The following is a 15,611-nucleotide window of genomic DNA, read 5'->3' on the forward strand; positions in this document are numbered from 1 at the left end:
CTGGCACTGCAAGTTATACATATCTTCAAAACTATGTCCTTGAGGTCATAATATGAGATATTTTATGCTACTTATGCTTGGAAATATACATCAGGAATATGAATGAGATCAGGCACAACTTTGCAATTAGTTTAGAGCTATGAGAAACATGGTTCCAAAGAAAACCTAGGTTCTGTATCAAATTGTACCAGGTAACCTTTTCAAATGTAATATAGAATTGTACTCTGTGGCCTAATTCCTTCATCAGATTCTGGGTTTCACACTGACCAAAGGGAAAGAAGGAACATAAAATCTAATATTCAAAAAAGAATTAAAAGCTACAATATTCCAGCCAGGTGATAGTCTAGCCTCTGTTTGGTTACCTCTAATGATCAAATACCAAAGCAAAAATCTAATCTACATCTTAGGTTAAGCTAAAATATGCCTCCTCTGATGGCTACCCTTTGTCTGTGTTTTGCTTTCCAGAGCAATGTATAAGAATGCTACCTCCTTTTACATATTTGAAGACAGCTAGCTAGCTATTGTGTGCCCTTATCATTTGCTCTTCTCTGGTCCAAAAATACACACCCTTTTTAGCAATTCCATTTACCAATGATTTTAAGTTCCCTCACATCTCTGAGAATATTTTCATTTGCCTGTGTTTCTCTAAAAATGCAGTGGTTAGAGTTGAACACAGTGTCCCACATGTGATCTGACCAGTACAAAGTACAATGCAACTATTATCTTCCATCATCTAGAGTATACTTTTTTTAAGGTCATATAACAATTAGGAATTTAAAAAAAGAAAGTTTTACAGTGACTACCATGTATGTAGCGGCATTCCAAAAGTATGTCTGAATGTTCTTAACGAAAAGCCAGCATGTTTTGCTTGTTTGGTTTTTTCTTTGTTTTGTTTTGGTTTGGTTTGGTTTTTTTGGCCACGCCACACAGCTTGCGGGCTCTTAGTTCCCCATTAGTTCCCTGACCAGGGATCGAACCTGGGCCCTCCCTTGGCAGTGAAAGCGTGGAATCCTAACCACTGGACCACCAGGGTATTCCCTTCTTTACTAGTTGTTTTGTGTGTGTTTTTAAGAAAACTTGCAGAATAGACTTGAAGGTTTATGAGACATTTAATTTTGTATCCACCTTCTCAGTATATTCGATATTTAGGTGTAACATAGATATTCTACCCTTTTAAAGGAATAGTTGTATTCACATCAGTAACCAGTTTCATTTAACTCAATTTTAACTTTCTTTTTTTGGCCACGCCCCGCAGCATTTGGGATCTTAGTTCCCCCGACCAGGGATCGAACCTGTGCCCCCTGCAGTGGAAGCTCGGAGTCTTAACCACTGGACCACCAGGGAAGTCCCTAACTCAATTTAAAATCAGTCTGTCAGCCTCTCAGAAGTGAGTCTTGCCTGAACAGAATTCCACTGGCTAGAACTTAGATCATGAATATAGTACTTGGCCAGCTGTTGCTGTAAGGTGGTAGCACTTACTGATATCATTGTTCTTCTCCAAGGGAACAAAGCAGGGTGTTCTCTGAGGAAGCCTCCCAAACAGGAAACTGGCATGATCTATTTTCTAATGTAAATATGAGTCACGTATTTATTTGTTTTAGCAGAGTAGACGTTTCTGTGAAATGAAGAAAATGTTTTCTGCAGTAATGATAGTGACCAGACAGAGTTAGGAATCACCATTTTGTCCAAGCAGGTGATTGCTGGGAACAGGATATAAAAATTACTCACCATCATGTTAACCATCCTATCTCCAGCCACTGATACAATGTTTAGCGGAAGCAGATGCCAAAACACTTGGAAATTAAGTCAAAAAAAGAGGAAGGGAGGAAAATGCTAGAGGGAAGAAGTTTCAGGATTACTGTAAAGGTCAAAACCACCAGATTAAACCCCAAATATTGGTGCAGGATGAGATCTCTGAGATCAGTGTCCAACCTCCTTATATTATATATGGCAACTGGAGACCAAGAAGAGTTAAATAACTTGCCCAAGTTTACAATATCTCAGTCCAGTTAGTTACTGAGTCACTTGTAAGTCTTAATTCAGACCTTATGTAATAGCAGTAGAACTGCAGAAGGAATTATCAAGGGAAGGCCCTGGGATCTCCCACTCTGGCTCCAGATTAGTTCCCTAAGCATGCCTGGATTGCAGGAAGCTTAGGAAGAGGTCTTAGCCACAGACCTGGAAGAAACCCTGGGATTTAAATGAGTAGTCAAAAGCAAGACATGGTAGAGCAGTTTGATTCTGAGTACCAGAATGAGACTGAGCAAATCGACATATGCTGTTATTTCCTTACTGCCAGTGGCCTACACTTCTCTCCACGCACACACCACAGTCCCCTCTTTGTGATAACTTGGGTTAGACTGAAGTAGATCAAACTCGGACAGGAGTTAGCACTCTCAGAGATGACAACTTGCCAGTAGAAATCAGAGACCATGACAGCACAGATGAAAGCTTGCTTCTCCCAACACCAGGGCCAAAAGATGTTAATAGATGTTATCCCTGAAATACAAAAAAAAAAAAGTTCTGCAGCCAATCTTTAGAAAATGTTTAGTTAAACATTTCTTCACTGAAAGACTTACAGGGCTTGTGATATGCTACTATGAGTTTTGAATCTCCAAAAGACAAATTGGAGATTTGGCAAACTTATTTGACCATTGTTAAATTAATTAAACATGGAGGCCCTTAGACAGGTGGCTCTATGCCCTGTCTGCCTACTAAGCAAACTGAAATCTAAACCTGTAAATACCTCAAAGTTAGGAAATTGAAACTTAAAGACAACAATTTACAAACAGCCACCTAGGCTTTAAGCTATAGACAATCAAATAATTTCCTTTCTTTGCTTCTGCACTTTCGCTATATAAGTCTTCCCCTGGCTCCTGTTGGCTGTGCACTCTTAACCATTTCCGGTTTGGGGCTGCCCTGTCCCAATCAATTTTTGCTCAAATAAACTCTTCAAATGTTTAATATGCTTCAGTTTATCTTTTAACACCACAAACCTCTTACATTTTCTTCCTATTTAAAGGATTTATTTTTCCAAGGAGTATGCTTGAGGACAAAGGTTTTCAAATTTATTTTTACTGTGACTTCAGCTAGGGATATATTTCATATCAGAAACCACTGTACACATACTTGTAAACGTAAACGTGAAACGTTTCATAAAACAATACGTACCTTTTTTATATGGGCTGCACATCTTTTCTATTCTACTTTTCTTTCTAATGTATGCTGGATTTTTAAACTCACTAAAGTGATTTCACAATCTATCCATGGGTCACAACCTGAAGTTGAAAAAAAACATTGCTTTAGCAAATACCGGGGTATGATTTAGCAATTTCTCCTCCTCCGTACCCTGTAGTCTTCCTTTTACCTGTGAGCTGTGCAATATTATTGACTGAACCTATGATCTACCTAGGATGAATCCAAATAATAGGGGTTAAGTAATCCTCAGTTATTTCGCTGCAGTTATATTGGAGCATACCTTGAAGAAAGAATAGTGGAAAAAGCCTGGAAGCAGAGTGATCACGGTCATCAAAGAGATCTCAGTCTCTTTGCAAGATCTCAGTATCTTTGCAAGTGTCTTTGCAAGAGATCTCAGTATCCTTGCAAGATCTCAGTATATTTGCAAGTGTCTTTGCAAGACACTTTTTGACCCGTGTAGTGAAAGAAGGGGAACCACAACTACATTATATTTTAACATAGTGGATATGCTGTTGACAAGAATGAGGTACTGATTTGCAACAATCAATAAGATGTTTTGTTCAATGAATTAAGCAAGGTGTACAATGTTGTATACAATACGCTTTTATTTGTGTAAAAAAGGGGGGTTATATATTTATATGGTTGGTATGTATAGAGTATCTCTGGAGGATAAACTGACCACAGTGGTGTGTCATTTGCTGGGGTTACTGTAGGAAGGACTTTTTTTTTTTTCACTGCGTTTCCTTTTATATTGTTTTAATATGTATTACTTTTGCAAAAATAATAATATATTATTAGGTGGATAAATAAGCATATTTCATGAGAGCTGGGAAAATCTGAAAAATGAAAGGACTTCCAGTGTTTGCTTTTGTAAGTCACTGCTAGCAATGATATCTCTGAGAAATAAAAGGAAAGCTCTAGGTCCAAGTCTTGAAGACGTGTGTATGTACTATAGTGACTGTTAGACATTCCTCTTCATTCACTGTACTCTTGACCTTATTAATAAGAACGATCTGTGTTTAGGGTGTGTGTTCTTTCTTGCAGCTTTTCCCCAATATACAGAGTTTTTTAAATACAGGAAAAGGGGTCCAAATATGTTTTCTCAGGATGGTGCAGGTTCTTCTGTTTTACCTGCAGAGGGGTAGATGCGCCAGAGGCAGAGGAAAAAAAAGAAGAAACTGAACAAGAGGAATATCCTGGGAGGGGCAGGTCTCCAAGAGGAGAAAGCTAAAGGGAGCTACCAGTACTTTGGGTAATTCAAGAGGGATAGCAGCAGTGGTTTTCAAACTTTAACATCCACAAAAATCACTAGGGATGCTCATTAAAAATTTAGCCTCCTGGGACTTCCCTGGTGGTCCAGTGGTTAAGAATCCTCCTTCCAATGCAAGGGACGTGGGTTAGATCCCTGGTCGGGGAACTAAGATCCCACATGCCTTGGGGCAGCTAAGCCCGCACCGCAACTACTGAGCCCACGGACCACAACGAAAGATCCTGCATGCCACAACTAAGACCCAACGCAGCCAAAAAAAAAAATTTATCCTCCTGAGTCCCGCTCCCAGAGATTCTGGTACAGGGGTGGTCTTAGGAGTCTTGGAACGGATAAATTCCCTTTTCTGAAGCTTCTGTGATAAGGCTTACGTAAAGTGAAATGTGAAAATCCTGTGAGAAAGAAACACAGGCACGTAAAACAAGACAAAACAAAAATCAAAGATCATTTATGCTATGTATATCACCGACACAAGGACTGCTTATATAAGAAAAATATCTGTTTTTAACCTCTAAAGCAGATTTTCTTAAGATAGGTATATGTACATGTAAAGAACAATGCCTGACACTGGATATGAGTTTAAGGTATAAGCTATTATTATGATCTTTTTTAAGGATATGTAAAAGATCATATGTACAGTTGTTATGTAGATGAACCGACTCTATAGGTGATGCAGGGATGGGTTGAGAGATCTCATATTATGAGAAATATTTCTCTATAACTTAGAGTTCTGGGTCTGAGAATGTTAGTTTTCCAGACAATGAGTCACATAAATGCTTGAGGGTCTATACAGTATCCAAACAGTGTTTGAAAGTAATGATGGAGTCTGTCCAATTGGTTTAAAATTTGTATATAAATTGTCATCAATGGCACATTGCAAGCAACAACATTATTAAAAGTACAACATCACAAACATGTAAATATACCTTTGAGTCTTTTCCTTACTTCATCTCACCAGATTGTTTTCAATTTTATTTTGTTTTCCTTTGCAAAGTTGGTGAATACCCAAGCACTGGTCCCAGTGTGGGTTTAAACTTTGTTCTAAATGCTTGAATAATGTCCCAGATTCTGTCTCCTTTTTTAAACCAACAGCCTTTCAGCCTAACGTGAGTCACTCCTCCAGATGTGAGTTTTCCTGTTAGCAGAAGCCGTTAACCTGATCTGCAATCTGAGTGTTAACTCCTCCTTGGAAGTTTCCAAACCTGGGTAATCACGTAGATAACATCATGTCTTATCAAGTTCCCTCCGCTCCCAAGAGAACGAGGTTCATTCAATAAATATTCCATACTTGGTATTTTAGAGGCCAGCAAAAAAGGAGACCTTTAAAACATTCAGTGCCATTCAACTGGCCCAGCATCTTTCAAGGGTCCCTCCTTTTCTTGAATCTGGGCCACAGATGCCTTGTGAAAACATATAGACATCTTTATCTTTACAGCACCACTTTCTAGAGGTTGTCTAGCTTTGGCTTTGTTTAAAGCTTGTAAAGAACTCACCATCTGTCAAGGCAGCCCATTCTATTTTTAAGAAACTTGATAATTAGAAGGTTTTTGCTTCTCTTCCTTCTAAATATGCCCACTGGTGTTTACCCAAATTCATGTGCCCTTTGAAAGAAAGTGGAATGACTTCATCTCTCATGCAAGTGGCGGCTTTTCGGCTTTATCAAAACATCTGTGATAGTCTCTCCTGCTCTCTTTGTCTTTTCTCTGGCTCCTGAAAGAGGTGGGAGGGAATTATGCATTTGGATTTACTATAAATGTGAATCTAGTTGTATTTAAGCTTACTTTATACATAGAGACTCAACAACCAATAAAATCTCTAGAAGACATAGGGATTAGAATGCACTTGCAACCTAGCAGGAAATTCTCCCTGAAAGACGCATGTATAGTTTATTCTTTTTCAGTAGGTATGCTTGGGTGGTGGATCATCTTTAGTGTAATTCTTTTGCTTTTCTAACAATGTGTGTGTATATAAGTTATATAACTTTGAAATGAAATAAAAACATGTAGGGGCTAAAATTTTGACTGCGCAGGAGCCGATAACACGTTCTGTGAATAGGGAATAGGGAATTCTTTCCCGAGTTTCTTGAAGGCCAGGACTCTCTTGCTCTTCTTGATATCACCAGTGCCTAGTATAATAGCATGCACAAAGTTGACCTCAATAAATACTTGTTGAATTGAATTTACCTGAATTTCCAGAAGTGGAGAGATCACCAAAGAGAGATACAGACCAGTAAAAGGGGACTGAAATTACTTCAAGGAAGATTTTTTTAACTGGACTTTTATAATCTTGTCCTTTTACTCCCAAAAACACCCTCAAGGAGATAAAATTATACTGATAACTCTGGCAAATTGTGTGTAGAGACGCCCTCCCCACCTTAAAAGCTTTGTCTTTTGAAGTATCAGTATGCTTTTTTATTTTTTAATATTTATTATTTTATTTATTTTGGCTGCACCAGGTCTTAGTTGCGGCACGCGGGATCTTCGCTGCGGCATGTGGGATCTTTTAGTTGCGGCAGGTGGACTTCTTAGTTGCAACATGCGAACTCCTAGTTGCGGCATGCATGTGGGATCTAGTTCCCTGACCAGGGATCGAACACCCTGCATTGGGAGCACAGAGTCTTACCCACTGCACCACCAGGGAAGTCCCCTCTCTTTTTTTATTTTTATTTTTATTGGAGTATAGTTACTTTACAATGCTGTGCTCATTTCTGCTGTACAGCAAAGTGAATCAGATATACCTATACATGTATCCACTCTTTTTTAGATTTCCTTCCCGTTTAGGTCACCACAGAGCATTGAGTAGAGTTCCCTGTGCTATACAGTAAGTTCTCATTAATTATCTATTTTATACATAGTAGTGTATATATGTCAATCCCAATCTCCCAGTTCATCCCACCCCCTCCCCTTGGTAACCATAAGTTTGTTCTCTACATCTGTGACTCTGTTTCTGCTTTGCAAATAAGTTCATCTGTACCATTTTTCTAGATTCCACATATAAGCAATATTATATGAAATTTTTTTTTCTCTTTCTGACTTACTTCACTCTGTATGACAATCTCTGGGTCCATCCACGTCTCTGCAAATGGCACAATTTTGTTCCTTTCTTTGGCTGAGTAATATTCCATTGTATATATGTACCACATCTTCTTTATCTATTCCTCTGTCAATGGACATTTAGGTTGCTTCCATGTCCTGGCTATTGTAAATACAGCTGCAGTGAACATCGGGGTGCATGCATTATTTGGAATTCTGGTTTTCTCCAGATATATGCCTAGGAGTAGAATTCCTGGGTCATATGGTAGCTCTATTTTTAGTTTTTTAAGGAACCCCCATTCTGTTCTCCATAGTGGCTGTACCAGTTTACATTCCCATCAACAGTGTAGGAGGGTTCCCTTTTCTCCACACCCTCTCCAGCATTTATTGTTTGTAGATATTTTGATGAAGGCCATTCTAACCACTGTGAGGTGATACCTCATTGTAGTTTTGATTTACATTTCTCTAATAATTAGTGATGTTGAGCATCTTTTCACGTGTTTGTTGGCCATCTGTATGTTGAAGTATCAGTATTCTAATAACCCCAAAGCAATGTGTCATATTGGCATTCTTTCCCCTCAAGTCAATGTGCATTTTTAACATGGCTTTCCAAGGAAAATGCTTCTAATTAAAGGAGAAATTAAAGTGATAGACAGAGGTGTCTTAGGAAGTATTTTAGTGTCAAGTGGTGCCTAAAACTAGGAGTCAGAGAAACCCAAGTCTGCGACTTGGCGGAGAGATGGAGAGACCCCCAGGAGAAAAGCTGGGGTGGAGGGAATCTGCTTGGGAGTCATAGCCAAGGTGACACTGTGGTCTGCTGGAACTCCCCAAAGCATTCTGACCCAATGACCTACTTTAGGAGGGCTGGGAGTGCTGTAGATTCCAGCACAAGTGGAATTGGCAGCGGCCTGTCAGTGCAAAGCTCCCTGTCCCTTATTTGAGGACAGTTTGTACTTTAACCAGATAACTGGATTAACAGCAGCACTTGCCCAATCACAGGAAGCACAGCTTTTTTCTCACAGTAAAACAGGCATTAATCTTGGGACTTGGCCAAACTCACTCCCCTAGGAAGAGGGTGGGAGGGTCTGACTCAGCTAACAACAATTCCAGCCAGGAGGGCAAAGGACAGTGTCCTCAGGTTAAGGCAATCTGTGTCTGGGAGATCTGTTGCTGGGTTTCAGGGACCGGCTCTTGGTCCTCAAGGAGAGGACAGGGAAATGCAAGGTAGAGATCCGGTACCAGGAGAAGTATGGATAACTGGCCTGGACAGTGCTGAGTGATGCCTGTTGTCTTGACATAAGTATAAATAGCATCCCCTTGCATCCTCGGCAAGGTCCTGCTTAGGACTCATGATCATGTCATTCTTGGTATGGGATGCTTGGAATACCAGGAAAGCAACTTTTGAACCAGGAATCAAGGCAGAAGCCGTCTTTATAAATGAGGGCAACAGGGGCTTGAAATAGGAACTATGACCCAGGACCACTTGCGGGAGGAGGACGGTAAGCGAGCTGCCCCTGCAGTTACTGGGAGTCTCAGAGTGAGCAGAGCCACATCCACATCAGAATGTCAATAAAGGTCTGTGCCTTGGTCACAATGACTCCTGCAGTCCTTCCAGATGCAGGGGGATATAGTCTTCCTCTGTCCTGTTTCTGTTGTCAGCTTCCTGTTGAGAATGACTGCTATTTACTGAGCATACTAAAGTGGTGTGAAGTATGCCTGAAGAAGAGAAGGTTCTGTACTGGGTATTCTTTCCAAGTACTTGGGAAAGACACTGTGCTATATAATGCAGAGACTGCAAGTTGCTTATCATCTAATTGGAAAGTTAAATAGTTGTGAGTTTTAAATAGTAATCCAAGACAGCACCAGAAGAGTTATCACAACATAGGCCTGGTTAATCGTGAAACTAATTGTGTTAGCTGTGATTTTTATGACAGTTCAGAGAAAGAGCAACCAGTTTAGGTTGGGAAGATGAAAGAAAATTCATGAAGGAAGTAGGACTTCTGGTCCTGAAGGATTTCACATTTATTAAGTACGTGTTACTTGTCAGGCATTTGCACATGCAGATTCTGATCTCTCAGAATAAACCTATGAAATAATTATTAGTATCCATGGTCCTCTAAGGAGGAGACAGGGGTTCAGAAGGTTTTAGCAACTTGTTTTAAGTCACTCAACCAGGAAATAGCAAAAGGGCTTAAACCGAAATGGTTCTGTAAAGGAAAAAACATACTCCCTTTTTGTGTCTCCCCTCCTCTCAATACTCTATGACAATACTACCTCATTTCTGACACCAGATGGGCGGGTTTTCTGCACACCAATGGATTCTGGGACACCCGCTGGGTGTCCTACAGTTTAACCCAATTCTGACACTATGTACCTGGAGATAGCACCAGATCCCACAAGTTAAGCGCTGTCAAATGACGAAACAATTTAGTAACGAGTAGGATGTCCTTTATTCAAGGGAAAACAATTCATGGATGAGAGTACACTGCCTCACAAGCAGTGGAACACTCTTCCCGAGGGGTTTATGGGCAAGAGCGAGCTTTATAGAATGTTAGAAGAGGCAACATGGAAACAGGGCATGATTGGCTAAGAACTTGGGGATTTCCTTTTAAGGCTAGCAGGTCAATCAGGGAATAAGGAAAAAGTATTTGGCTTAAACTGATTGGCTGAGATTGCATATCTGACTTTATTTAGAACAATGAAATCATTACGGATTCTTGGCAGTTGGAGATTGGCTGGCTGGATATACTGCAATCCTGATCAAGCGGAACATTTACAGGGACATGAAAGTTATCTAACTTCTGCTGATGTGGTACCTTGGGCAGGAGCGGCTCCATCTTGGTCCTAGAAATTTATTTCAACAGGGCTCAGTCCCACAAGACTGCCCCACCGCTGCATGCACCAATGGGGAGTCCAGGTTGTCATCTGTGTTGCTAACTGACCAGCTGTAAATTGGAGGGTCCCACAACCCTCTCCTCAGGTTTGATTAATTTGCCAGAGTGGCTCATAGAACTCAGGAAAACCCTTTACCTATTAAACTACCAGTTTTTCATAAAAGGATATAACTCAGGAACAGCCAGATGGAAGAGATGCATAAGGCAAGGTATGTGGGAAGGGGCTCCATGTTTCCATGCCCATTTTGCGTGTGTCACTCTCCCAGCAACTCCACATGGTGACTAACCCGGAAGCTCTCTGAACCCCATCATCTTGGGGTTTTGTGGAGACTTCATTACGTAGGCACGGTTGATTAAATCATTTCCAGTTGGTGATTGACCCAGCCTCCAGCCCCTCTCCCCTTCCTAAAGGTTGGGGGAATGAGACTGAAAGTTCCAACCCTCTAATCATGGTCGGTTCCCCTGGCAACCAGCCCTCATCCTGAGAGGCTTTCCAAAAGTAATAAATTCAGGTGTGGTTGAAAGGGACTAGTTATGAATAATAAGACACTCCTTTCACCTTTATGGCTCTGGAGCTATTTCAGGAACCAAAGATAAAAGACCAGATTCTATAACAGAAGATGCTGCTAGTGTTCTTATCACTTAGGAAATTCCGAGAGTTTTTGGAGCTCTGTGAAACAGAAACAGGGATAAAGTCCAAATATATATTTCTTATTATAAATCACAGTGTTTTACTTCAAAGTTTCTATTTTTTCCACCAGGAGAGTCACGAAATCCAATCAGAGGCCTCCAGTCAGTTTGAACAGCATGAACAAGTGCAGGGAGATCTAATAATGGAAGGTCTGTTTGGAGTTCTGCAAGCAGCTGGATTTGACAGGAGTGGAGATTTCAGGAAGTGGAAGGGTGCCATTCTACCAAAGAAGTAAGGAGTAAAGTAAGGCTTTTTAAAGACCTTTTAAAAGTAAGGACTTTGTAAAAAGGCCTTAAGTCGAAGTCCAAAGAGCAGTGGGGAACTATTTAATTTTGGGCCTGGCCCTCCATGCCTGGAAGCCAAGATAGGGCACGGCACTCGGGGTCCACGCAGGCTGCAAGGGCCAGGGCAAGGTATCTGCCCTGGTATCTGGCAAGGGCCAGAGCAAGGTATCTGCTCTCAAAAGAGAAAACACTCTAAAACTAGAGGGGACAGTTAAGCTGCAAGCTAGAAAAGCAAACAAGTGACACATCATGTAGTGTAAAGCACGAGGGCTTTGGCATCAGCTGAGTTTAAATCTCGGCTCTCCAGATGCAAAAGACCACATAATACCTGATTCCATTTATGTGAAATTTTCAGAAATTGTAAGCTTGTAGAGACCAAAAGCAAATCAGTGGCTGCCTAGGACTGGAGGTGGGAGTGAGGATTGACTGCACGTGAGCTCAAGGGAACTTTTTGCAGTGATGGAAATGTTCTGGTAACGGTTGCACAGCTGTATAAATTTGCTAAAAAACCCATTGAACTGTATACTTTATTTTTTTTAATAGATGTCTTTTTTAATTTAATTAATTAATATATTTATTTATTTATTTAGGCTGCGTCCGGTCTTAGTTGCGGCGCGTGGGGCACGTGACTTAGTTGAGGCATGCGGGATCTTTTCGTTGCAGCTCGGGCTCTTCGTTGTGGCACTTGGGCTTCTCTCTAGTTGTGGCGCATGGGCTCCAGGGCATATGGGCTCTGTAGTTTGCGGCACATGTGGCGCAGGGTCCAGAGCCTGTGGGCTCTGTAGTTTGCGGCACGAGGGCTCTCTCTTTGAGACCCTCAAGCTTAGTAGTTGCGGCGAGGGCTTAGTTGCCCCATGGCATGTGGTATCTTAGTCCCCCAACAGGGATCGAACCCTCATCCCCTGCATTGGAAGGTGGATTCTTTACCACTGGACCACCAGGGAAGTCCCTGAATTGTATACTTTAAAATGGTGAATTCTATGGTATGTAAATTATACCTACAAATAGCTGTTTGAATCTTGGCTCTCCCACTCATTATGTGCATGACCTTGGCTGCTCACTTAACATCTTTCAGATAGTCTTCTGATTTGTGAAATGTACCTACTTAACCATAGGCTCTGTGGTTGACTCCCCCACATTCTTTTCACCTCAGCTGATCCATCTAAGCTAATCACGAGAATCTCATTCTCACTGCAAATGATTGCACCAGGATGGCTAAGGAGATATGAAGAAGGACACTGTGGACTGAATTGTGCTCCCACAAAATTCATATGTTGAAGCCCTCAATGCTATGGTGTTTGTATTTGTATTTGGAGGTGGGGCCTTTGGAAGGTAATTAGGGTTAGATGAGGTCCATGAGGGTTGGACCTCAAGATGGAATTAGTGCTTTTATTAGAAGAAACACCAGACAGCTAGCACTCTTGCACACTCTCTCTCTCTCTTTGTCATTTCCTCTCTCTTTCAGTGCCATGGGAGGGCACAGAGAGAAGCTAGCAGTCTATAAGCCAGAAAGAAAGTACTCACCAGAACCTGACTATGGTGGCCCTCTGATCTTAGACTTCCAGCCTCCAGACTGTGAGAAAATAAATTTCTTTTCTTTAAGCTACTCAGTCTATGATATTTAGTTATGGCAGCCCACTCTGACTAATACAAAGTAATTAATGGAGGCTTCTGGGAAAGGTTTTCCTTGCTCTGCTAGTGGAAGGACAGGAAATCTCTTTTTCATTCCATACATCAAAAAGAACACAAGTAGCCCCAAATGCTACCAGCACCCATTCCACACCACCAGGGAAATCAGCTTCAGAACACAGCTGACATATAGAATTGAACAGAATTGTAAGAAAATAGAGCCAGAATCCTGGAGGAACCTTGCCTGAAGCCAACACTATGTTTGCTCTTCCTGTTCTGTAAGCCAGTACAAGTTCTTACTGTTTAAGCAGTCTTGAGTCCAGTTTCTGTTCCCTGCAGATTGCAGCAACCTAGGGTTGTTGGAGGATAAAATCAAATAACGAAAGTAATGACCTTACTCCAGTCTGTGGTACATATAAATGATAGCTATTATTATTTCAGGCAGGCAACTGATTTGTAAGTCACTCAATACAGTGATCATGACTGGGTGATCTATCTGGATATAGAGAAATTTCCTGTCAGTGAGTAAGGGTTATGATGAGCAGAACCAGTCTCTGAGAAAGAAAGACTCGAATAAGATGTACAGAATTGACCTGGGATTTGCCCCTGGCAAACCAGATTTATATTCTGGTTGACAGTGAAGAAACCAGCAGAAGAAATAAAACAGAACTGATCTAAATGTTGAGAACTGCAGTCTCCTTCCTAATTTCCATTTTTCAGCTAGGAATTTTCCTATGGTCCTAGCTTATCAGCCAGCCAGCTCTGCTTTAGAGACTTCCTTAAGTCCTCTCCTTGCCCTCATTTGAGCTCCCATTATTAATTTCTCTGGAATGTGCTCTAACATAAGCTCTACTTCTGCTGTTTAAATGCTTATACTACTTAAACAGGTAAAAAATCGTAAAATTAAACGAGCTCATTTAGTTCTCATTTTGCTGGACTCTTCTTTGGATTCAAATAACTTAATTACATATTTAAAGAAAAACAATAAAAATGTCTGCAAAATTATTCCAAAACCACATGTTTACTTGATGGTGAGCAGTTTCTAAACAAAACCAACGTAGCCAGGAAGATAGTTGCTCTAGGCCAGTGAAGAGCTCTTCCTTGAATTGTTGTAGCTGATAATTAAGCTGGTATACATGGTATAATTGTTAGAGTTTTCTATTTTTATCAGTTGCTCTTCTAAATCCTGCAAACTCTTCAGTTCTTAAACTACTTATGAAATCATTTCCTTGCTTTTAAGAAGCATGTAAAACATCAAATTAGCTATTATGATCCTAAAGCAAAGATTAAGGAAATGTGCAAGTTTTGACTACAAGGATGTTCATTGCAGCATTATTTATAATAGTAAAAAACAAAATAACCAAATGTCCAATAATTGGGGATTGGTTAAATAAATTATGGTACAGTGCATAAAATGCCATTAAAATATATGGTAAATTATATAAATTCTGATGTGTACAAATAAATAACAATATGAGTCAACAAAAATACTTCATATAATTATATTTATTAATATGGAAAGGTACTCCTATCAGTGGTAGTAACCAACAGAGACAGTGGTGCCTATCAACATTGTAGGGGGAGCAGGCAAACAGCCCTGTGTTAGGCAGAGAATCAGGGCAGCCCTGCAAGGGTCTGCAGCAGCACCCAGCAAAGGGTGACGGAATCTGATGAAGGAGTTACCATAGAGCAGTGACAACGCCCAATGGGAAAGGACTCTTTTGCAAGCATATGTGAGATACCTCTTGATAAGCCCCAGAAATACTTGTGGTCAAACTGAAAAAAAGTAGAGGTCCTGCTTCAGTGATTGTGGGGCTGAGAATCACTGACATTTAAATGATGATTGTTAATATACTTCCATGTGTTCTACAAACGAATAAAGCCTTGGTAAACTGGCTCATTTTTTTTTCCATAAAGAATAGTTTTCACTACATATACATAAATGACATATTTATACACCTTAAGCAAATAGTTTTCAACTACTTTCAAATAATTTAGAAGACTTGGTTTGCTTATAAAGTTACGTTCCTGTTAACATTAACAATTCAATTTTTCAGGAACTCCCTATATTCCTATATTTTATGCTAAGCATGTAGATAGATGATAGAAGTAAATGTTTCATTCCAGGAAGAGCTCATTTTAAAATTATCAGTAAATGTGGAGTGACTGTGAGTGGCTAGTTACAAGGAATTTCACTTGGCATTTAACAAACTTTCATCAAGTTCCTACCATGTTTAAGACCTTATGCTAGATATTAGGTCCATAAGGTTGAATGAGATCCCTATCTGGGGAGGCAGACAAAACAACTGATTACTGCATTTTTAGATAACCCTTGACATTAATAATTTCAAAACCAGAACATCTAATGTAAAATGAAGAATGAGTCACCATCATAATAGCGATACAAGTAAGGTCAAATAAATTAAGTTGCTCATTGTTCTTCTCTGTTGCTGATATAATCCCCTGTTGAGTTTTGTTTTGTTTTGTTTTGTTTTTGACAGCCATGTTATTTTAATGAAAGACAGAAGGATGCATACTGCCGGATCAGGGAATAAATAACCAAAGCTGAGCATACTGCACGACATGCCAAAAAGAGTTTGGTCATGGTGGAGACGA

Source organism: Delphinapterus leucas, chromosome 14 (assembly GCF_059928025.1).
Source record: "Delphinapterus leucas isolate spDelLeu-1000000601 "Yukka" chromosome 14, BTC_Dleu_Yukka2, whole genome shotgun sequence".
NCBI classification, from domain to species: domain Eukaryota; kingdom Metazoa; phylum Chordata; class Mammalia; order Artiodactyla; family Monodontidae; genus Delphinapterus; species Delphinapterus leucas.